This window comes from Peromyscus maniculatus, chromosome 5 (assembly GCF_049852395.1).
Source record: "Peromyscus maniculatus bairdii isolate BWxNUB_F1_BW_parent chromosome 5, HU_Pman_BW_mat_3.1, whole genome shotgun sequence".
NCBI classification, from domain to species: Eukaryota; Metazoa; Chordata; class Mammalia; order Rodentia; family Cricetidae; genus Peromyscus; species Peromyscus maniculatus.
This window is the reverse complement of record NC_134856.1, coordinates 130860409-130885943: the sequence shown is the minus strand read 5'-3', so window position 1 is coordinate 130885943 and position 25535 is coordinate 130860409. Positions and strand designations below refer to the sequence as shown.

The 25535-nt window shown below is 42.4% G+C and overlaps 2 protein-coding genes across 10 annotated transcripts in view; one reads left to right on the top strand and one right to left on the bottom strand.

Annotated features, from left to right (window-relative positions):
- Nucleotides 1-25535, top strand: part of Cenpp (centromere protein P) — a 210215-nt gene that overhangs the window by 179747 nt on the left and 4933 nt on the right. The window lies entirely within an intron of this gene.
- The window catches only part of Ippk (inositol-pentakisphosphate 2-kinase), a 71058-nt gene continuing 51244 nt past the window's right edge, over nucleotides 5722-25535 (bottom strand). For 5 of the 8 annotated variants that reach the window (XM_042278455.2, XM_042278453.2, XM_076573310.1 and 2 more), the window contains one exon: nucleotides 5722-10110. The gene's annotated coding sequence lies outside the window, so the exon portion shown is untranslated. The remainder of the gene's footprint in view (nucleotides 10111-25535) is intronic. The other 3 variants (XR_013051633.1, XR_013051634.1, XR_013051632.1) reach the window with 3 other exon arrangements.

Genomic DNA, 25535 nt, shown 5'->3' with positions numbered 1-25535 from the left:
AGCACAGTAGCTGCTAACCAACCTAGCTCTATCTCAGTGTCTGGAACACGTTCCTGGAATAAACCAATGTTCCCTATTACATATTGGGGATTTGTTCTCCAACTGCCGCTTCTTTTTCTTTTCTTTTCTTTCTTTTTTTTTAATTTTACTTAAATAATGGTTTTTTTTTTCATTTATTTTTACATACTGACTGCAATTTCCCCTTCCTCCTCTCCTCTGAGTCCCCCCCTTCCATCTCCATTCAGAAAGGGGCAGGCTCCATGGGCTTGAGCAAAGCATGGCACATGAAGATGAGGCAGGACCGAGCTCCTCCCCTTGCATCAAGACTGGGCATGGTCATCCAGCATGGGGAACAGGTTCCCAGAAGCCAGCTAAGTGCCAGGGACAGGTCCTGATCCCACAGCTAGGAGTCTTACAAAGATATCAAGCTACACAACTGTCACACACATGCAGAGGACCTAGGTCGGTCCCATGGAGGCTCCCTAACTGTTGGTTCAGAGTCCATGAGCTCCCACAAGCTCAGATCAGCTGTCTCTGTGGGTTCCTGTCATGACCTGCCTAGCTCATACAATCCCTTCTCCCTTTCTTCAGCAAGACTCCCAGAGCTCAGCTCAGTGCTTGGCTGTGGATCTCTGCATCTACTTCCATCAGTTACTGGATGAAGGTTCTCTGATGACAATTAGGGTAGTCATCAGTCTGAATACAGTAGAAGGCCAGTTCAGGCCCCCTCTCCACTATTACTAGGAGTCTTAGCTGGGGTCATCCTTGTAGATTCCTGGGGGTTTCCTTGGCACCAGGTTTCTCCATAACCCCAAAATGCACCCCCCATCAAGATATCTCTTTTGTTACTGTCCCCTCCGTCCCACCTCCAACCTGCCTCCCCACTCAGCCCACCCAACCCGCTCCCTCAAGATAATTGCTGCTTCATATCATAAAGGTTCAAAGTCAGGATCCATTGTGGTTGCCTGTCTTAGTCAGGGTCTCTATTGCTGTGACAAAACACCATGACCAAAAAGCAAGTTGGGGAGGAAAGGGTTTATTTGATGTACACTTCTGTATTGTGCCCTATCACTGAAGGAAGTCAGAACAGGAACTCAGGAACCTGGAGGCAGGAGCTGATGCAGAGACCATGGAGGGGTGCTGCTTACTTGGCTTGCTCCCCATAGCTTGCTCAGGCTGCTTTCTTATACAAGCACCATCCACAATGGGCTGAGCCCACCCCAATTGATCACTAATTAATTAAGAAAATACCCTACAGGCTTGTCTGTTCACAGCCTGATCTTATGGAGGCATTTTCTTTTCATGTTTGTTTTTTATTTTTTTTTCCCCCAAGACAGGGTTTCTCTGTATAGCCTCTGTACTGGGACTTGCTCTGTAGACCAGGTTGGTCTATAAACTGCTCAAACTCGAAGATCTACTTGTCTCTGCCTCCTGAGTGCCAGGACTAAAGACGTGCACCACACAGCACCAGGAGCCATTTTCTTAATTGAGGTTCCCTTTCTAATAACTCTCGACTTGTGTCAAATTGACATAAAACTATCCAGCACATTGCCCCTCCCTTCATTTTTTGCAAGCCCTTTCTTTTCCTACTGAAGCCACTCATACACTCCTTTTTGTTGTTGTTCTTTATTTGGGAGCTAAATACTAAAGACTGGGTCATTAATAAGTAACTGTAGAGGCTAGGGAGATGTTTCAGTGGATCAAGAGCTTACTATACAAGGATGAGGACCTAAGTTCAAACCCCCAGCACCAATGTAAAATAGCAGTGTACACCTGTAACGCCAGCACTAGGGAATGGGAGGAGACAAGTGGACCTCTAGAGCTTACTGACCAGCCAGTCTAGCTGAAATAGTGAGCTCCAGGTTCAGTGAAAGACCCTGTCTCAAAAAAATAAGGTGGGGAATGATAGAAACAGACGTCTGTAGTTGACTTCTGACTTCCACAAACACACACACCTACAAGCTCACCTGTATACACATGTACACACATACCATACAGAAAACATATGTATTATCCACAAATAACACTAAGAAAAGCTAACTGCAATGATAAGCAAGGGTAAGAAAAATAAATTATAAAAGAGGTAAATATGATCCAATGTACACTTATACATATGTAGAAATGTTATAATGAAGTCCTTTGCATTCTATTCTGTATAGTCATTGTATGATAATTTAAGTATCCCAATATATAAGGAAAGCTAGAAATTGACAGTACATGTTCCAAGAAATGCACTAGTTCTGAATACATCCAAGAAGACATTAAGTTTGCACTTTAGGCTGATCTTTGGTGCAAAGACAGCCTACAACAGTAAGAAAAATAAAACATTTTTTAAAAATACAGTTAACTCTGGGGAAAGGGGAAAGTTCTGATTTCCATTATTAGCACATTTTTAGCAAACAGTATTAAGGGGCTGTACGATACTATCAAGCATGCCAACATGCAACATAGAAGTCACAGGGAAGAAAAAGGGACAGAATGAATATTTGAAGACATAATAATTTAAAAAATGAACATAAATATAAACATGCCCTGAACTACATATTCAGTTCAATGAACCTATCTATGTCAAAGACATTATGTCAGATTTCTTGGAAAAACGACTTTATCTGAAGGATGCTCAAATAATTAAGATGTGAGAGAGATCAAGTTTTTATGAACAAAACAGAAAATTAATAGAGATAGCAAATACAGAAAGCCAAAAGAAATCCAGCAAGGCTATATAGTAAGACCCCATCTCAAAATAAAACTGTTGAAGGCTCTAGAAACAGACCAGAGTCAAAGAACAAATCATTTGGAGGCTAATTCTGTCTACCTATAGACTTTATAGAAAAATTAAGTCTTTCTTTCCCATTCTACACCTGTCATTGTCGCTAATAGAATTGGCTGCAATCATTAAGTCTCCCTGTTGAATAATAGCAGAAACTCTTCCAGTAAACCCAAGCACACAAGAGTCATAGCTGAGAAGCACTGAAGAATGTGCTTGTCTTATATGTCATGAAGAATTGCAGAAACTCCCCAGGATCTGGGAATAGAAACGGGAGCCCTTTCATGTCTACTCTGTCTGCAGATTCTGTCCCACTTTCTTTTTTTAGGGTCTTGTGTTGCCTTATCCCTATACTTTGTGTAACTTTGCTTCATTCTCTTTCACGAAGCGTGGTCTTCTGCAGAACAGCCATCATTGTGTTGGCAGACATGTGACCCAAAGGACCCACCTGTGTATCCTCAGTCCAAACAGTGTCCCAGATAGGTGGTCAAGGAAGTTTCTGGTTTCTCCAAAAGATTTTCGTTGGGTCAGGCTTCCATCCCTGGTCCTGTACACTATGATCTGTGGGGTCAAGTTCAAGTACAGGTCATGCAGGTATTGCTGAATGGTAGTAATATAGGGTATAATGAAATTACTGTAAATTCAGCAAAAGGTTGTCCAGGTGGATAGTCATGTGGCAAAGCCTTTGTGGTGAAAGTTCTTATTGTTGAATAGAACTTTCTTGAGTAAACTTCCTGAGGAGACCATCTTTATATTGTTGGAGTGTGCTTCACTGTGTGGCCTAAAGCAAACTTTACCCCTATTAATCTGTCAGTGTTAGGACTTGATTATTTTTTCTTTACCTGGTATATTTATAATAGTATCTGTACGTGATCACAAGAACCTTCCACAGTTTTTAGCTCTATGTCATGAGAATTGTCCTTTAATTATATGCAGCTGTCTTCTTCTTCTTCTTTTTTTTTTTTTTTTTGTATTTTGTTTTGTTGAAATAGGGTCTCTGTATGACTCTGGCTCCCAAGTGCTAAGATTAAAGGCATGCGCCACCACACCCAGCTATATACAAGCTTTAAAGATTAGTGTTTGCTTTCATTCTTAGCAGTTTTTGAAAATCAGTTATTTGGAGAGTGGTTTAAAAGCATTAGTTATAGGTAGGTAACAGTTGGTTTTGCATTTAAACTAATTTCAAGCAGGCTTTAGTGAAACAAACAATATTTGCACTATGAAATCACCAGCTTATGAGCTGCAGGAGCTGTGCCATCATCTGCTTATGATGGTATGCCATTTGGTGTCTATAATTCATAACAGAAGTGAATTTTAAATGTTTACATGCTGAAAATAGCTTCTTGATTCCAGGAGAGGAACATTAGCAATGGCTGAGCACTCAGCTGTGACCGAGCTCTCTGTTAGGACCTGGGCTTTCTTAAGTTGATCGTCTTGACCTCTTCACAAGTCCTACGAAGGCTTCCCGCAGCGTCAGACATGAGTCAGAGACTGCTCGTATCGCTGCAGTTGCCTCTCCTTCAAACTGTCTCGGGCACCTATTCTTGCCTCACATTGCCATCCCCGCATCAGTCCCACCCTCTTTAGGAGGTGCCATTCAGATGTTTACCATCTGTGTCGATGCTGCCTTCCTGAACAAAGCCCTGATAGCGTGTGCACTCGGACCTCTGGGCCATACACAGTGGCCGAAGTAAGGCAGTAGGTGCCCTCTTCTCTGCCGTATTCCTTTGAATCGGGTCTCTCCCGAGCCCAGAGCTCATGGTTTTTGGTTAGTCTGGCAGCAGCAAGCCCCAGTGAGCTTCCCATCCCTGCCCCATAGGGCAGTGGAGTCACAGGCACTCAAGAGACCATACCCACCTTGTTCCGTGGGAACTGACAGCTAAACTCAGGGCTGCGTGCTTGGGCAGCCTAACCTGTGCTCTCAACTACTGCGCCGTCTCTCCAGCCTTTACTCACTAATTTCACTAAATTCCTTTTTACTTGATTTCCTTTAGCTTTTTCATTTGTAAGTCAATTACATTTATAAATTTCACAAATTCAACAAAAATCCCATAGGGGGAAAAACAGCACCAGTTTAGAGAACACACAAAAGAATTTTTTATCATTTGGAAAAATAAGCATCTATTAAGTGAAAATTATAGGACAACCTGGATAAAATTACAAATAAAAAGTTGTCAAAGCGTTCTATAATAAATAAAAACTCTTAAAGAAAGCAGTATTTTGTTTTTAAAAAGTTATAGAAACAGCCAGGCAGTGGTGGTGCATGCCTTTAATCCCAGCACTCGGGAGGCAGAGCCAGGTGGATCTCTGTGAGTTCGAGGCCAGCCTGATCTACAGCGCGAGATCCAGGGCAGGCACCAAAACTACGCAGAGAAGCCCTGTCTCAAAAAAATAGAAACAGATTGACATCTGTATATTTTTAAAAGGTCATTTGAATTTTTAAAAATTTAAGCCTAGTAATGGTGGCACAGGCCTTTGATCCCAGCACTCGGGAGGCAGAGGCAGGTGGATCTCTGAGTTCCAGGACAGCCAGGGCTACACAGAAAAACCCTGTCTCAAAAACCCAAAACCAAAAAACAATTAGGGATTAGTCAAATAGCAGGTTAAATATAGCTAAAGAAGAAAAGTAGGAGATAAATTTGAGAAAGCCCTAATCACAATAACAAAAGCAAAACAAATCCTCTGTGTCCCTTTGTACCTATAGATGACCTTTACTGGACATTTAATCTACATGAAGTAATGTCATTGATCTTTGTGTCTAGCTTCTTTTACTTGGAGTTGTGTTTGGGGTTTGTCGATGTTGTACTGGGCTTGAGTACTTTGTTTCTTTTTATTAATCAGTGGAACTCTGGCTACTAATAAGCCACACCTGTTTAGCCACTCACCAGTTTAGGGAAATTAGATTATTTGAAATTGTCTGTAATGAATAACTACCATGAACATTCACACACAAGTTTGTATACAGATGTGCTTTATTTCTCATGGTTAGGTTTTTAGGAGTGGAACTGTTGTATAACAAACTTATATGTATTGCTTATGAAACTCACAGACCATTGTGATGTCACAGAAAATGACACAGCAGGGCACCCCAAGATCAGTTTCTCTACTAAAACCCCCACAAACTGCCAAATTTGACAGAATAAACCATGCTGAACCCTGGGATCAAATCAGATACTTGCAGCAGCTGAGGAGTGCTGGGTGAGAGAGAGCCACTGGATTTCAGAGGAAAACATTGTCAATTCTTCTCCATGCTGGCAGTGGCCCTGAGGCTAGCAGCCCACATTCTTGATGCAGCTGGAGTTAGGGGACAGATACAAACATCTTTCCAGTACTGTGCTGTGTAGTCTGATCTGCTTTGATGGTTCCGCAGGGGAGCAATGTAGCACCTGGTCTGTCATACTTAGACCCCTGGCAGTAGCAGCTTTCTGAGATGTACAACTTCATGTGCTCCCAAAGCCTGCCGGGACAAGGGACTGCTGAGAAGTCATACAGCGGCTAGCCAGCCCCCCAAAAGAAAGTAAAACTGGAAAGAGGAAGAGGGGGGAGAAATAATGTTTGGAAGGGCCACTGCATACACAAAGAAAAACAGTGCACCATGCATGCCCAGGACTGATGCCTGCTAAGAAAAGACTAGACAGGGACCAGGCCTACCCCTCTGGGGTAAAGGCAGAGATATGGGCTATCTTAGCACCAAAAAGGTGCCCACTTCAATGCCAAGCTCCAAAGGCCAGGAGAATTTTGTTTTGTTTTGTTTTTCTTTTCTTCTGGGCTCCAGGCATTCAAAGGACTCTGCTGGGTCATTGGCTATGAATATAATGGTACTCTAGAGACTCCATAGTGATCACATAGAAGACTACAGTCATAGTACATCAGGCTGGAAGTTGCTAAACATGCATATATATCTCTCAGTTGACCTTTAGGGCAAGGAAGACTATGACTGCCAGAGTCATCACACTCCAGTATTCCAAAGAAGCAGTTTAGTTCTGCTGCCCTCTCTGTCCACAGCGTATGAACAAGCCCCTAACACTCCAGTGCTGTGGATGCAGCCAGTCTAGCTGTCATGGTTTTCCCACCACTGTAACCCCTGAAACTGAACCAAAATAAACCTTCCTCGTGAAAATTAAATGTAGCCCAGCAACAGCAAAAAAGAAAAAACATAGAGAGAAACAAGAAAGAATCATCCATTCACAGGAAATAGGACAGGAAAAAGTGAAAATATCAACAAGGATATATATGTTATTTTTTAAAGCATCTAAATGAAATTTATTTACATATAAAGGAATGTTTTTCAGGCATAAAAGAAATGAAATATTAAATTGTCTAGAAAGCTTTGCTGAAAAAGCCAGACACTAAAAGTTGTGTATTTATGGTCCTGTTTCTATGAATTATGTAAGATAGATAAATTCATAGAAACATAAGTGAAGGGGCTGGCTGTGGTGGCACAAACCTTAAATTCCAGCACTGGAGAGACAGAACAAGGTGGATCTCTGTGAGTTCAAGACCAGCCTGTCTACATATCAAGTTCCAGGACAGCAAAGGCCTTGTCTCAACCTCCCCCAAACCCCTACAAAAAACTGAAATGAATGGGTGTGGGCTACTGGGGGTTTTCAGAGGGGAGAGTGCAATGGACTAACTGATGAGTGTGACTTTTATTTGGAAGTAGTAAACACACTTTGGGAATAGAGGTAGTAGGTGCTCAAACAGCACTCCGAATGTCCTAAGTGTCAGCAAATCGGTCACTTTAGATAGTTTATGCTATATGAGCTTTATGAAAATTAAAAAAACAAGCAGCTGTATGTCTAAAAAAGCCCCTTCTCTTGCACCTTCTTCCTCTCCATGCCCCAACCCCCAGGACATGGGCTCAGGAAAAAGCTTAGAGTAATGTTACCAAGACTGACACCCTGGTTCTTCCCAGTCCAGCAGGACTCAAATGATGTTACCATTCTCTCTGAAAGAAGCACAGGGCAAGTGAGAACAAAAATTAGATAATCCCAAGGGTAACCCATGTGGAATTAAGTCACAGTGTCAGGGATCAGATTTAATGATGCAGGAAGCTGAAAGACTCACACCACTGCAAATAGCACATTCCAACAGTGAAACTCCCATGGAAAGCAGACCTGTATGCAGCTATAAATAAATGAATAGCTTATCTTTCTATGAAATTTAAAGGAATGATTTTCACTTTGCTTACCATGTGAATGGATCATTTCAGAATGCATAATAATATGCATTAAAAAGAGCAAAGGAAATATCTGATTGATTTTACAAAATAAAATACCTTTTTCATATTCTCACCTCATTTGTTATTGTCTGCCTTTTTATGGGGTATCCTAATAAACGATTACTTATACTTGTAAAGGTTTCAGATGAAGTATCATATAGATCTCTTTTTTTATTTCCAGCTATTTATTATAGCTCAGATTGAAAGCCTATCTTAGCTGCTTTCTTTTATGAAATCGTCTTATAATGCAAATGGAAAACAACCACATGTAACCAGGCATGATGCACTAAAGGAGGCAGAAGCCAGTGGGTCTCTGAGATTGAGGCCAGCCATGGCTACACAGTCAGACCCTATCTCAAGAAAAGGGGAAAAAAAGAACTACACATTCTGAAGCTTTTCAAGTTTGTATTCTGTCTTATTTTGTGCTTTCTAAGAGTCTCACTATACAGCTCTGGCTGCTCTTTGAATTTACCAGTGTAAACCAGCCTTGCAATCATCCTCCTGTCTCAGCCTCCCAAGAGCTAGGATTACACAGGCGTGCCATGTCTGGGTGGCTATACTAGCTTTTAATTGTGGTATATTAATATGTTTTTAAATAATATATTTATCTGATAAACACAAACCACATTGTATCACTCCTACTTCCCCCTCCACATTACTAACAAGTGAGCAGATTCTTTCTCTAAGAATGTACGGACTGGCTCCTCAGGAGACCATGGTGCACTTGAGCCCTTCCTTGCTGTGAGCTGTAATTAAGTAAATGATTTCATATGTCCATATGTTAATATAATCTCTTTATGAGAACACTATTATCTCATTCTGTGGGACAAAAAAGACCCAAGTCTATTTGCAAATGCCCCTGAGAGAATTTTCAGTAGTGACTGGACATTCTGAAGAGGCGTTGAGTGAAGCCATCCATCTGCTAAACTAACAAACTGTAACTGCTTGTTCTAAAGGCTTTTTGTTTTGTTCTCAGGCTCCAACTCTAGTTTCTCTTTAGTGTGTTTGCTTGTTTGGTAAAGAGCAGTAAAACATGTCTACTTAGTATTCAGTACTTGTAAATAAGGAATGTCTTCTTCCTGTTACAAATATGTAAACAAGAGTTGTATTAAAGATGCTTGGTGTTTAAAACATAGATTTCCTATTTGCAACTGAAGTATAACTTTTTAAAAACTGAAATCTGTTTTTGGCTGTTCTTTCTTTAAGTGGGGGAAGAAAACTTGCAGCTTGACTGTCTTGGCCCACACTCCCTGTTTCCATTCCTGCTGCTGGCCAGGGCTGCATAAGCAGTGGTTGTTATGCAAGCTTCCAGGCCTCCAGGGCCTTATCCTTCCCAGACCTCAAATACAGCATCTGGCTGTTTCCAAATAGAGCTAAGAACTATACAGCCCTATTCTATTTCTTTGGTCAGCTTCGGCTTCTGGAAATTACTATGTCACTGCAAGTTTATTTAACCCTACATTCCAACTGAAATATTGTTTAAATACATTATTTACTTTTAATTGACCCAAGCTGAATTATTAATAGAGAAAGGTTTTTAAAGACAAATGAGGTTCAAAAATATTTAAAAACAAATGTCTACAACTAAAATCTTCATGTAACAAAGATGTCTAAGCTGTACTTCTTGTCCATTTATTTAAAATGCAATTCAGCTAACTCCAGTTGAGTCAAAGCATATAAACCGTAGCTCAGAATAAGAACTATAGAGCACTTTGTTATATGCAAATGAGCCGACAGCAGGTAGAGCAACATTAAAACCTCCGTATGTTCAGGCAGTTTTGCTTGATACATTGAAATCCCAAGAGAATGGAAAAGCACAAGAAACATCCCTCAGAACAGAGTCAGAGCTCATTGTGTGTAAGCCATAAGACTTAGTGAGCAACATGCCCACCCTGTTGATCATGATGCAGATGAGACATGGAGACTGCTCCTCCAGCACAGTATCCTGGACCACAGCACCTCGAAAGGTTGACGAAGAAGGGCAGTTGCAAAGACTGGGAAGTTCTTGGCACACACCACAATCCTGTAGTTAAGTTTCTTTACTCATTGTGTGCTTTCTCCTCTAGTTTGATGCCTCATGAAGTCACATATGCTGCCTTTTGTCTTTTTTTTTTTTTAACCTCTGGCAAAATAAAGCAAAGCAAAGGGCATATATTATAAATAGACAGTTTAGTAATTTTTCACAAAAAGAGTTTGTACAGCCACCTCCCAAATCAGGAGACAGAAAGAGCAGTCCCCAGAAACACTTCCCTCCTCCCAGTCCTTGCTTCTGCTGGCTTCTGGTGGAGAGACCAACCTGATGTACACCTTCATGGGTAGAAGGGCTATAGGAGCACTGTGTGTAATCACAGATCATTCATCTCATCCTCGTATGGCATTCACAAAACATCTACCATCCTGTTCCTAGGTCCTGCTCAGTTCCAGCTGTAATAAATAGTGCTGTGAGTGTGTAAGGACAGGTTGTTTGGCTTGAGTATATGTTGTCAGTTTCCCAAAGTAACTGCCAATTTACTCAAACAGTGAATGAGAGTTCCAATTGTTCACGTGTTTCAGCACTAGTATTGTTAATTGATTTTAGCCACTAAACTGTGTTGTACCTTTGTGGTTTAATTTGCATCCCCTGATGTATTGTGATTTATTCATGCGTGTGTGTGTGTGTGTGTGTGTGTGTGTGTGTGTGTGTGTTAGTTTTTGTTGTTGTTTTGTTGTTGTTGTTTTTGAAACAGGGTTTCTCTATGTAGCATTGGAGCCTGTCCTGAAACTTGCTCTGTAGACCAGGCTGGCCTCAAACTCAAGAGATCCACCTGCCTCTGCCTCCTGAGTGCTGGGATTAAAGGCATGCGCCACCACCACCACCCAGCTCATTTGTGTTTTTTAATTAAACTCTTTCATGACAACATAGATCGTGGTAAAATCAGTCTGCATTAGCTTAAGCAGAAAAGGAATTTAAATGGCTTCCTCTAGCTCATGGTAGGGCTAAAGCTGTTGATACCTGGCCAATGAGAATGTAGCACCCGACCTACCAGTCACTCAGCACACTTTGTTGACTCCCTTGCCTAACTTTCAGTTTCAGAGGCAGGAAGTCTGCTTCCTAAGGGGCAGGGGCTGCACTACAAGGCACTGTTGATACAGAGGTAAGCTGAGTCCCATGAACAGGTGGGCAAGATTTGTGTCAGAAAAGAAAAGGCTGGCAAAGCCTTCTGTGACCACACACACACACACACACACACACACACACACACACACACACGCTCTGCTACATCATTTTAAATTAATACCTCTGCCTAGACTTATGTTGGGTAGGCCATGGATAGGGTGATCTGAAGTATATCACATAGGGTGCTTTAGGAAAACAGTCATTTTAGAACAGCCAAGGATTTTTTCTTTTTAGTTCCCCTCATTTCCTCTAATTCAAGAGCTATTCCATGTTGAAATATGAATGGTTATAAAATGTTTTATAGAGAAATGGATAAAGACATAGCAGTCACTACTCTTCCATTATCTCCTTCAAGTTGGGAGGCCATAATAAGTTGCTCCTATCACCCTGCCAGGCCACAGTGAGGGCAGCAGTGATGAGTGTTTATGGAGCTGTCTCTGTGGTTTGTGGCCAGACTGTAAGGCAGGGGCTATGCCAGGGCCCAACTCAAAACTGTTCTTAAAATTCTTTCAACAAAACATGGAAGCCACTTAGTAAAATAACCATGTATGCTACTTAAACTAGTGATAGTAACAGGGGGAGTGTAGAGAAGCAAGAATATAGTAAACTGGAACCTTTGCTCACTAGTCTCAAATGTGGTATGGGATCCTAGAAGTAAAATAAAGGAGCTTTGAATAAGGTGGGGACTTGTTATATTATTGATGCCTCAATGCTGGTTCATTAGCACAGCCATCTATCTATACTGATGTAAGGTGCTACCAGTAAGGTTTTATGCCCAAACTGTGTACACTCGGTAATTTTTCTATCAATGTAAAACTTCTGAGTATAATAAAATGTACAGAAAGCAGTAGAGAGAGGCCTTGAAAGAAGCTCAAGGTCACCTGGAGCTCCTGCTTTGGCGGTCCTCTTTTGTCTCCTGCACTCTACTTGCAGCTCAGCTGTGTCACAGGGAAGGAGGAGCAGGCCAGCTCAGCCACTGTCTCCATCCTGGTTCCAGGACACTAAAACCTTGTGTGTGAGCCGTGTTTGCCTTAAAAACAGGCATAATTCTACATCTCTGCCTCCAAAAGGCAGATCTGACATGATTGCTTAGATAAAAGATCTTTGAGCACTAGAACTGCTGTGCACAGAGTAAATTTATCCTACCCTATAACCTCAGTGACCAAAGCTGTCCTCCTATCTGGCTTCCTTTCTCCCAGGAATCCTTTTCTTTTTTCTTAACCATCAGCCAAAATTTAAGGATGGGAGAAGCAGGTAGATTTTTCTGAGTTCCAGGCCAGCCAGGGCTCATAGTGAGTCCCTGTCTCCAAGACATAATGCTTAGACAAAGAGTCGGGAGAAAGAAAGGTGGCAATAAAATACTGGAACCTTGGAAGCAGGGGAGAGGACATCTTAAGGCCAGAAAAAGCCTGAGGAAAGCTCATTAATTCTGGGGATCCCACTGTACTTGGGGTGAGAGACGGAAGCAGGACAGGATAGAAGTTCAGAGTCTCTCTAAGAGGCAGAAAGGGTCTTCTCCACCCCACATTTCCCCAGCATGATGGTCTGCCTGTGTGGGAAAGATAAGAAAAGACAAGAGGCTTCTAGGCTTGTAACAGAATGGCTATTTTTATTACCTTCCTCTACATAGATAATGGGTGTTAATAAAAAGTAAAGCATAGGAAGTACCTTTACTACATCTAGGCTATTTTAAATTTTATGTGTATGAATATTTTCCCTTTATTTATGTATATGTAGTGGGAATTTGCTCCGACATTGACCTTGGGCTATCTGGCCTGATATAGGCAGCACTTATCTGCCTAGTGACTGCTTAAAAGAGAGGTTTAGAAAGGGGGCAATGCTCTCTTGGGTGGTAAAGGATCAGTCCCCAGCTTTCCAAGGACTCTGCAACTAGATTTACCTTACCCTGTCTTAGTGAGTGTGTAGCAGGATCCTGTGCTGTTGTTCCCTTTGGGGGAGGGGGCCAAGTAGGCGCAGAGTCAAAGACACAGACTCTGGGAGAATGTAGAAACAACAAGCTCAGTTTATTGAGGAAGAGGCAAGACTTATATACTCTCTACCCCACCCTGGGGGGAAGGCTGATGAATATGCATCTGCTGGTGTGACATGGCTGCCTCTCATTGGTCCAGGTCATCTTCAGATCATGTTTCAGCTGCTGTTGCTAAGGTCCTTAGGCAGACCCACTGTTGGCTCTCAGAAAGTATCTTTTTTACTTGTTTGGGCTGGCTGGCCCTCAAGTCATCCCCCAAGTGAGTCTGTTTTTCCCCATATGCTGTGGATATCACTCTATATAAATAAAATACTGATGGCCAGTGACCAGGCAGGAAGTATAGGCGAGACAAGGAGAGAGAATTGGGGAAACAGGAAGAAGGGGGAGAGACACTGCAGCCAGCGCCAGGACAAGCAGCATGTAAAGACGCCGGTAAGCCACCAGCCACGTGGCAAGGTATAGATTTATAGAAATGGGTTAATTTAAGATATAAGAACAGTTAGCAAGAAGCCTGCCACGGCCATACAGTTTATAAGTAATATAAGCGTCTGAGTGATTATTTTATACGTGGATTGTGGGGCTACGGGGCTTGGTAGAACCTGGAGAGAAGCCCTCCAGCAACACCATAGAAACCCCTTAATAGCCGGGCGGTGGTGGCGCACGCCTTTAATCCCAGCACTCGGGAGGCAGAGCCAGGCGGATCTCTGTGAGTTCGAGGCCAGCCTGGGCTACCAAGTGAGCTCCAGGAAAGGCACAAAGCTACACAGAGAAACCTTGTCTCGAAAAACCAAAAAAAAAAAAAAAAAAAAAAAAAAGAAACCCCTTAATAAATTAATCTTTATAGACCATTGAGGCTCACATTAAATGTATATATGTGCCTAGTCCCTGCAGAGGTCAGAAGAGTATGTCCAATCCCCTAGAACTGTAGTTACAGGTCATTGTGAGCCAACATGTAGGAAGTTTAACCTGGGTCTTTTGCAAGAGTAACAAAAGCTTTAAACCACTGAAATATCCCTGGGACTCCCAGGCTCTTTTAATTTTTTTTTTAGATTTATTTTTATTTTATGTGTATGAGTATTTGCCTGCATGTATGTCTATGTACCACATGTGTTCCTAGTATCCAAAAAAGCCAGAAGAGGGCATTATATTCCCCTGGAACATGGTTTACTTTACCATGTCAGTTCTGAGAAACAAATCCAGGTCATCTGTAAGAGCAGCAAGTGTAGCGAGAGCAGTGAGCTCTTAATCTTCCAGTCATCTCTGCAGCCTAAGATTCAGGCTTTTTAAGGTTGGTGTTTGTTCATATTACTGGTTGGCATTAGATGGAGAATATATGAACAAAGCTTTTAAAAGGCAATTACGTTTACCAACAGAAATGTTTTTGTTTGTACTGCCTCCCTACCATCAGAGTCAGTCACAAGTATAGCATGGAATTGTATTACAAAATGATTGTAAAATATGTAGCTTTACAGGGCGTGGTGGCACAGGTCTTTAATTCCAGCACTCAAGAGGCTGAGGCAGACAGATGTCTGTGATTTCAAAGCCAGTGTGGTCTATAAAGCAAGTTCCAGGACAGCTAGAGGCTGTGACACAGAGACACCCTCTCTCGAGAAACCAATAATCATCATCATCATCATCACCACCATCCTCATCTTACTGACTCCAAAAGTTTGTGATTCCATAAAAAATTAAATGATCAATAAATAATAACTTCAAATATAACACCTTGACTGTTGAGCTGGTCATGGTGGCACACACCTATAATCTCAGTACTTGGGAGACTTAAGCAGAAGAATCTCAAGTTTTAAAGCCAGCTTAGGCTGCATAGCATTCTCTCTCTCTCTCTCTCTCTCTCTCTCTCTCTCTCTCTCTCTCTCTCTCTCAACATAGTGCTCATAGTCTTAGCTAAAACAATAAGACAAGTTGCAAGTGAAATCCAGGTCAGAGCCCAAAGCTCGGAAAAGGAGCTAGGGGGAAAAAAAACTTACACACACCAGAATGAGCTTTATTAGGAGAGTTTTGACACTAAAGTGAGTCCCTGAGCATCCCTTGAATAGGAAAGCAATTATGAGAGATACAGCATCCCACCAGAGATAGCTTGATGTGGCCTTGAAGCAGGAAAGAACCTTCCAGAACCCAGACAGGAGCTGCATCAGGAAAGATAGCCACCATGTATAACATGCTGGGAACCCTGAAGGAAGAGATAGGATCTTCAGTTCTCTTCAGAACACCCCAGAACAAAGGGAATTTTCTGGTTTTATAAGTTTTCAGGGGACAGTGAGAAATTCTTACTAGATAGAACTATCAGTTTATCTTGCAGTTACAAAGGGCAGAAGCTGGGTTTGCTTTTCTACTGAGATCTATGTGATCCAACCATCATAGCAGTGACTGTCATTTTCTTTCTACAGAGAGTTATATGGTAGGGGCAGGTATGGCCTAGTTTCTGGGAGGGAAGAGTGTTATTATTTTAAGGTGTGTTATTTTTGTCTATGTTACATTTGTTTAACTGTGAAGCTGTGTTACTGTGTCTGTCTAAAACACCTGATAGTGTAATAAAGAGTGAACCAATAGCAAGGCAGGAGAAAGGATGGGCGGGGCTGGCAGGTAGAGAGAATAGATAGAAAGAAAAGAGAGGAAGGAGAAGAGACAGATCTAGGAGCAAGAGAAGGATGAGGACATCAGGGGTCAGCCACCCAGCTATACAACCAGCAATGGAGTAAGAAAGAACGGTAGACAAAAAATAGAGAAAGGGAAAAGCCCAGAGGCAAAAGTCCAGTGGGTTAATTTAAGCTAAGAAAAGCTGGCAAGAAACAAGCCAAGCTGACGCCAGGCATTCATAATTAAGAATAAGCCTCCGAGTGTGACTTATTTGGGAGCTCAGTGGCAAGACCCCCTAAAGGAGCAAAAACAAACAACAGAAGAGAAAGCTAGAAAACCTATGATCTACAGAAGGAAGAAAAGGGATATAAATAGGAAAGGAAGAATTCAAAGTACCTAATTGCAGACATGAGCCTATATTTAAAAGACCCTAGATTACACATTTTAACTCTCTCTCTCTCTCTCTCTCTCTCTCTCTCACACACACACACACACACACACACACACACACACACTCAGGTCTGATTAATACTTTCAACAAAATTATAGGATACAAAATCAACATACAGAAATCAGTGGCTTTTCTGTACTAATAAAATTTCCAGGAAAAAAAAATACCACTCACAATAACTTGCGGGGGGTGGGGGGGTGGCTACAAATAAACCTCACCAAGAAGATAAGACTTCTACAATGAAAACATTGATGAAAACACGAGGAGATGGAAAATCCTTCCATGACTATAGACTGGTAGAATGAATACTGTAAAAAATGGTTATATTATGAAAAGTACTCTCTAATTCACTGAAATCCCCACTAAAACCTCAATTATGTTCTTAACAGAACTAGAAAAACATATCTAAAAAATGTATATGGAAGCACACAAAAAAAATCCAAATACCCAAAGCAATCCTAAACAGAAAGAGCAGTACTAGAGTCATCACAATGCCTCACCTCAAACTATACTACAGAGCCATAGTAACGAAAACTTTATGATACTGGCACAAAACAGATAGACTAATAGAATAGAATCTGGAACTCAGAAATAAGCTCATAACACTACAGCCACGTCAACAAAGCTGTCAAAAGCATATATTGAAAAAGCCTCTTTCCATCCCATAACTTCCATTGGGAAATTATAGGAAAATTATATTGCAGTGTTTGTTCATTTTTAGGACTTGGCTTCCCTTTGTTGCTTCTGGTTCTGATTTCTGAGCAGGAACTTCATGGCTGTAGTCTCACCTTATGATCTGTGCCGTCAGTAGCAGCTCCTGGCTTTCCGAGAAAATCACTAAACATTTTCAAATTGATCTGAGATGGAGCTGTTTGAACATGGGCATTTGGAAGACCACAGAAGTCCTGTTTGTCTAGGCAGGCTAAGAACAGGCCAGCTCTCATCTCTGTCTGTCGTCACCTGACTAAGAAGGGGCCAAAAGGAGGGGAGCATACAGGGTAGGAGATGGGCTTCATCCCCAGACCCTAACAAGGATAAAGTGATTTCTAGTTCAAAAACCCTCTCTAGTGTCTGCTGTGGATGTGAATAAGAAAGTGGGGCAGAAGACAGAACTTGTTCTCTCTGTGGGTGTACTGCCTACCATGTCATAGAAAAGGCAACTTTGGGTCTCTCGCCCTGTGAGCGGGTTTAGGCCAAGGGAGGTCAGAGACACCTATAAGGTGTTCACAGGCTAGCCTGGCACACTGTCTTGACTCCACACAGAAATCAAGAAATCACTGTATCAAAGATTGTAGACAAACAGAGGCATTTTAAATAGGAAATTATAAAAATTCCTTTTTGAGGAATTTTTATAGCTTTGCTTGAATTAGAGTGAAATGTACCCTACTCCCCACCAAAACCTGAAGGCTCTAAGGAAGTAGAAACCAATGGTTCTGGAAACAAAGGAATTCATCCTAAGGGGTTAGGAACCACTTTGTAACACTCGAAAGGCACAGAAATGGCACCTGTAGGGTGTTAAAGGAAAGCAAGTCCATCTCAGGCTTGGGGACTGCTGTTGACAGGCCAAACAGAGCTCCTGCTCCGAAGAGCTTTGCTCTGCATCCCAGTGACTGTAGCAAGGGGCTATGCTTTGATGAGTTTCCCAGGGTCAGTTCCTAAAAGAAAACGCTATGGAGAAAATAGACTAGACTAGACTTTGTGTACAGAACATGGTCTCATCCCCCAAGGCCAGGCCATCTCCAGCCTCTAGTTGGCAGATCTGAGTCTTAGGAGCATCTGAACTGCCTGGAGTGACAGAGGCTCCTCCCAAGAGAGACACACAGGGGAGCATTTTCCTGAGTCCCTGCCTTCCACACAGGGCTACCTGACTCAAAGGGCTTTTTGGCAGAGGGCCTCTGTGTTCTTGTCAGCAGCGGCTCGGAGCCTCAGAGCAGCACTGCGATCAAAGCCTGGGGAGTTCTTCATTTGGGACCTCCAGTCAGGGAAGCCAGATCTTTGATTACATAAAAAAGTGTTTGAGGACAAGCTAGAAAAAAAGGTAGAAAGAGCCGGGCGGTGGTGGCGCACGCCTTTAATCCCAGCACTCGGTAGGCAGAGGCAGGCGGATCTCTGTGAGTTCGAGGCCAGCCTGGTCTACAGAGTGAGTTCCAGGAAAGGCGCAAAGCTACACAGAGAAACCCTGTCTCGAAAAAAAAAAAAAAAAGGTAGAAAGAAAAGGGATAGTATGAGCTTAAGATTTTTGAACATCGGGGCTGGAGAAATAGCTCAGAGGTTAGGAGCACTGACTGCTCTTCCAGAGGTCCTGAGTTCAATTCCCAGCAACCACATGGTGGCTCACAACCTTCTGTAATGAGATCTGGCGCCCTCTTCTGGTGTGCAGGGGCACATGCAGGCAGAACACTGTATACATAATAAATAAATAAATCTTTAAAAAAAAAAAATTTTTTTTTGAACATCAACTCTTAGAGATGCACGCTCCAGACATGACTGTGGGCTTCTTAAGAGAGTCATACTAAGGTGTCATTATAATGACTATAGGAATGATTCTGTGGCTTTCTATGTTATACTGCTAAATAGATATAATTTACAATAAAATTTAAAGGTTAAGCAAAGTGCTAATATGGTTAAATTCAAGGTCACAATATCCTGGCCCTAAGTAAGCATGGTTTGTTTTCAGCATCCATGTTTGAGATGTCTTTTTTGTTTTGTTTTGTTTTTTCGAGACAGGGTTTCTCTGTGAAACAGTCCTGGCTATCCTGGAACTCACTCTGTAGACCAGGCTGGCCTCCAATTCACAAAGATCTGCCTGGTTCTGCCTCTGGGTGCTGGGATTAAAGGCATGTGCCACCACCATCCAGCTACAGATGTCTTTAGGAAGGCAAGCTTCTTACCTCTCTCCCTTATCAGTTCTACTGAAGCTTCTTAGACCTGAGCCAGTGGAAAGCACACTCGACCCCAGGATAAAGGGCAGCTTTCCCTTTCTCTTAATTCACCTGCCTCATATCCACTGTGGTGTCTTGAATAAGAATGGCCCCTATAGGCTCATATACTCAAATGCTTAGTCATCAGGGTGTGACACTATTTGAGGAATAGGAAATGTGGCCTTGTTGGAAGAGTGTGTCACTGAGGGTGGGCTTTGAGGTTTCAAAGACCCATGCCAGGTCTAGTTCGTTCTCGTTCTCTCTCTCTCTCTCTCTCTCTCTCTCTCTCTCTCTCTCTCTCTCTCTCTCTCTCTCTCTCCCTGCTCCCTGCAGATAAAGATATAGAACTCTGAGCTTCTTCTCCAGCACCATGTCTGTGTACTGCCATGTTCCCCATCATGATGATAATGGACTAAGCCTCTAAAACTGTAAGCAAGCCCCCAGTTCAATGTTTTCTTTTGTAACAGTTGCCTTGATCACAGTGTCTCTTCACAGCAATAGAACAGTGACTAAGACAGCCGACCCCTGAGTTCGACTACCATAGCACAGACTGTGAACTTCAGTGAATGTGTGTAACTGTGCCAGTGAGGTATCGTTGTGGGTACTCAGAGCTGACTTTCAGGTCATTTTCATGCATCTTTAAGTCCTTTGAATGTTTTCAACTGTCCTTAGCCTGGAAGCCATACAGAACCCATCCCAGGAGGGCATGGGATGACTTGCAGTCTGTAGTCTCATTTGCATAGGATTAGCCTTTACTCTCCTTTACCCTGGTGCCACCAGCTGGAAAGCCATGCTTCCTTTCTTGTTCTTAAGATTCCCCAAGTCTTCAGTTTAAAAATGTTGTTGCAATATAATTCCAATATAGTAGGTCTCTTCCCAATCTAAGTTCCCCCAGTTCTTCTGAAATCTGTATAGCCACAGGAGGTTCATAAGAGTAGGGGAAGAGACCAAGAGTGTGAGAGTGGGGTCCACCCTTTGGGTTCTGCACTTGGAAAATGTTTGGCAACAATCCCAGATAAGGTTCTAAGCCATCTGCAGGCTTAGATGACCACAAATCACACCTAGGTTGGACAGGCTTCCCCTGGAGCTTTGGTTTTGCTCATGACCATTGGTGCTGTGATGACATTGTGACTTTCCTGGGTTTATGACCCATGAGCCTGGAATAGAGATTGTTCTATTGTCTGCTTCTGTGAGCAACACTTGGTGTATATTTGTGAAGTCCCTCTGGATAGGCAATATTCATCATGGACCTCCTCTACAGTTCCCAGTTATTTTCATGGATGGTTCCAGCAATGGTCCTGAGCAGCTCTTTCTCAATGCCCTATTTCCTCTAATGATGACATCAGACCTCTGTTGGGAGTCAGATGAGTGAGGTGAACCAGTGAGTAGCTGTGCCCCATTGTTTCTACAACTCAGAAGACTTGGTGCAGACTTTGTGGCTGGGCCAGTGTTTTTGTGTCTCAGATCATAGGACCAAGTCCAGGAAAGTTAGGATAATATGGTTTGGAGGATGTAATCTGGCAACACAGCTACTTCATTCAACTCTGTTTGTACTGCTTCATGGGATGTTTACTTGAAAAAATATAGTTCTAGAGAAAAATGGCTTAAAAGCCCTGGGAATAGTCAGTCTTTCCATTCTCTATGTAATCAAAGGACTTACAGGCCAGCACTGTCTATACAGTCTGTCAGCCAGGGCAGGGGTCAGCACTTGAGTTGGATTGTATGTGTAGCGCAAATCCTAATTGGTCTTGATAATAAAAACCTGGAGGCAGATATTGGGCTAAATGCTGAAAGATCAAAGGAGCAAGCCACAGCCACCTCTTACATTGCCAGCTCCTCAGCCGGAAAGGGCTGAGCTCCTGTCTCCTCCCACCTTAGATTCCTCTCTCCACCCAGCCATATCACTTCCTGTCTCCACCTCCCTAGTGCTAGGATCAAAGGCATGAGATCCCAAGTGCTGGGATCAAAGGTGTGTGCCACCATTACCTGGCCTCTATGGTTAACTAGTGGCTAGTTCCACATTCTGATCTCCAGGCAAGCTTTATTTGTTAAGAGCACAAACAAAATATCACCACAGGTATGTAACTGTGCTTCCCTTTGGGTGGTTGTGCTAATCTGAACATTTCCAAAATGGGCTTCTTTTTTTTTTTTTTTTTTTTTTTTTGGTTTTTCGAGACAGGGTTTCTCTGTGTAGCTTTGCGCCTTTCCTGGGACTCACTTGGTAGCCCAGGCTGGCCTCGAACTCACAGAGATCCGCCTGGCTCTGCCTCCCGAGTGCTGGGATTAAAGGCGTGCGCCACCACCGCCCGGCTACCAAAATGGGCTTCTGATGCTGGAGGGGTTGGTTGGGTCAGTTCAGAAGACTGTGGTGAGAGGATTTCTTCTCCAGAGTTACTCTAGAATTGCTAAACCTTTGCTTGCTATAACGACAATCTGAAACACAGCCAAGGGAGCGTGAGCCTGATTCACATGCCATACTAACTAAACGGACCGTGGTGGTGTCTGCCAGCCTTGCCTTAGGCCCAGAGTCACATGAGCTCCTGTCAGACGGATGCAGTGCCTACTCTGTCATGTTTCGTTTCTGACTTGAAGTCTGCAGGGATCGAGGAGAGGGGATACTATAGGCAGCTGAGACACTGGAAGGGGACACATTCTGGCTTGAGCAGTCCAGAATATAGAAGTGTCCTTAAAGGGAAGCAGGGTGAGGAAGTGTATAAAGTCAGCATCTCCATGTCCACATGCAATTTCTGTCAACTCTAAACTATTCAAACTGAACACTAGCGAGGCTAACAGTTTAAAAGTGACTTCTCAAAGTTACCCAGCCAACAAATGACTAAGCTGGGAACCAAGGCTCATTATCCCCAGCAGAGAGGCTGTGCTGGCCCCCTAGCCCCCCAGCAGTCACTGTGGTCTGAGCGGGACTCTTATCAAAGCTCCATTACCAGTCATCTTGACTGCAGTTTAAATTTGCATTTGCGTTAATGACCAGTGATGCTCCTTTCCTGCCATATGCTTATGTGATCATCTTTATCCTTTGTCAGTCATTTAAAAGTGGATTGTTTGTTCTTTGAGACAGTGCAGTCCAGGCTGGTACCAAATATGTAATCTGCCTGCCTCAGCCTTCAGGTGGTAGAAAGGTTGAGATTGTAGGTGTGCATCACCACATCCAGCTGTTGATCTATCAGTTGTAATTTTGTTATTGTTTCTTTTCAAGACAGGGTTTCTGTGTGTAGAACTCTGTAGCCCAGGCTGGCCTCAAATTCATAGAGATCCATCTGCCTCTGCCTCCCGAGTGCTGGGATTAAAGGCGTGTGCCACCAATGCCTAGCATAAATGTTCTTTTTTATTATTATTATTTAAAGATTTATTTATTATGTATACAGAAGAAGGTACAAGATCTCATTACAGATGGTTGTGAGCCACCATGTGGGTGCTGGGAATTGAACTCAGGACATCTGGAAGAGCAGTCAGTGCTCTTAACCTCTAAGCCATCTTTCCAGCCCACATAAATGTTCTTTACACATCTTTTTGTTAATATTTTCACTCAATCTAAGGCTGCTCTGTGTCTTTACAATGACTTTTTAAGAGTTCCCAGTTATGATGAAACCAGTTTACCGAAGAGACAATTAGATCTCTCCCATAGTCACTGCTTTTCACTTTGTATCTGATAAATCTTTAGCTAACCCTGATTACAAAGATTTTCTACCACGGCATTTTAGGTTTATAACTTCAGCTCTTTATGTTATGTCTCTGACGCACATATTCATTTAAACTTTTGTGTATGGTGTCCCTTTTTATATGAAGATACCCAGTTGTCCAAGTATTAGTCCCAGAGAGTCAGGAGAGCTTTGCCCACAGTAGAAGCTTACTGAGCACACGTCTCTCTGTAAAAGGCTAGCTTTCAAAATAGCAAGTGACTGAAATGTAAACAGAGCTAGGACAATGAAGAAGCAAAAGGGCTCAACAGTTGGTTCTGGAATGGTTTATAGGCCAGAGGATAAAACTGTCTCCTTTCACACAGAACAAAACAAAAGTCTGTCAAAAAGCTAATTTTAAGACTCAAAACATCTCACCAACAATTAAACATCAATCTATATATGATCTTGTGACTGGCTCACTTGGTAAAATACTTGTCATATAAGTATGAGGACCCCAAAACACACATTTTTTAAAAATGTGATGGTACATGCCTTTAATCCTAGCACTTAGGAGGCAGAGGCAGAGGTAGGTGGATTTCTGAGTTTGAGGCCAGCCTGGACTACAGAGTAAGTTCCAGGACAACCAGGGTTACACGGAGAAACCCTGTCTTGAAAAACAAAACAAATGTCTGGGAGCTGGAGAGATGGCTCAGCAGTTAAGAACATTTGTTTTTTGCAGAGGATCCAGATTTGATTCCCAGCACCATAAGGCAGCTAACCATATGCTTTTACAGCTCTAGGTCCAGGGAATCTGATGCCCTTTCCTGACCTACATGGACATCAGGCATGCATGTGGTACACGCATGCAGGCAAAACACCCATACACATAAAATGAAAAATAAATCTGTTTCTTAAAAGCTGCGCATGTGCGGTAGTGCACACTTGTAATCCCAGCACTGGGGAGGCAGAAACAGGAGGATCCCTGGAACCTGCTGCCAGCATAGCTAGCTAAATGGCAATCACTAAGTCTCGGTGACAAACCCTGTCTCAATAAACAGGGTGGAACGCATAGTGTGTATGTGTGTGTGTGTCTGTGTCTGTGTGTGTCTGTGTCTGTGTGAGAGTGAGTGCATGCATGCATGCCAGGGTGCACAGCTTTCAGGACTCAGTTCTCTCCACCATGTGAATCCCAAAGACTGAAGTCAGGTGTCTTTACCCACCGACTCATCTTTCCAGCCTTCAAACTCAAAACTTTATGCTTCAAGTTACACAGCTAAGAAAGTAGGACTGGGTCTGGTGGTGCACACCTGAAATGCAATGCAGCACTCGAGAGTGAGACCCTGTCTTGAAAAGAAGGTGGGAGATACTTTTTGAATGTCATATATCTGTTAAGTGACTCACAGCTAATAGGATGCCTATAATTTCAAAGAATGTTTGGTAAGTAATAGTTGGCAAAGATGTAGGGAAATCAAAACCTAGCTGCTAAAGGAACAGCACAAGTAAATCATCAACAGTCAAGTTTGGTAGCTCCTCCAATGGCTGACAGTGCAAACACATGACAGGCAGTTCCCTGAAATCAGATGTTCACACAAAAATGCATACAAAAGGCTGGAGAAATGGCTCAGTGTTTAAAAGTGTGTAGTGTTCTTGTAGAGGACCCATTTGGTTCCTAGCACTCTTACCAGGTGGCTCAAAACTACCTGTAACTCCAGCTCCAGGGAATCCAATGTCATTAGCCTCCACAGGTACCCACATACATGCATATGAGTATACACATACACATCATTTGAACTAAATAAACTCCTTTAATCTCAGCACCTGTGGGGCAAAGGCAGGCCAATCTCTGTGAGTTCAAGACCAACCTGGTCTACATAATTAGTTCCAGGCCAGACAGACCTACAGTGTGAAACCCTGTCTCCAAATAATAATAGAGCCTGGCATCGGGGCTCAAACCTTTAGTCCCAGCATTCTGGAAGCAGAGACAGGCAGATCTCTGAGTCTGAGGCCAGCCTGGTCTCCATAGTAAATTCCAGGGCAGCCAGGACCATAGAGAGACTCTGGTTCAAAAAAAAAAAAAAACTAATAATAATGTTAAGAATATAAATGTGTTATATTCATAACAATAAATAGTATTATTTCCAATAGGCAAAAGGTAAAAATCCATTATCTATTAATAAACAGATACACTGTAGTAATTGATCTATCTACATACTATAATATTAACTGGTCATTTAAGGTAGTGGGTGGGCCTTGAAAATATATTAAATAAAAGCGTATCACCAAAAAAGTTTCACGCAATAGAGTTCTACTTGTCTAAAATGTCCAGAACAGGAAATCTATAGCAGAAATATATCAGTGTTTACCTAATTCTGTGCTGGGACAATACCTAAAAGCCACAAGAGTTTCCTTACAGAGTAAAGAAAACATTTGGGAATTACAAAGTGGTATAGTTGTACCACCTTGGGAATATACTAAAATTGTGTTCTAGTTGTTTTAATATGCTAGTATGAGGTTTTTTTTTTTAAATCATTCAATTGTTTAGGCATGATCTTTTGAAGTCAAGATGAACTGACATCTGTGAAATTCCAAGTTGTCCATGAGACTCCCCGATTCCAATTGGCTCCCATGGAAACTTAGTAGAGGGGAGGTGATGTCACTTTTCTATGGTATTGAGCCAGTATGGCAGAAGCATAGCAAGGCAGCCCTATAAAGCTCTATTAAAATATAGCTCCTTTGCACTCCAGTCAGCCAGTGCCTCAATACCCTGGGTGTCAAGTGTAAAATGGCTAGAT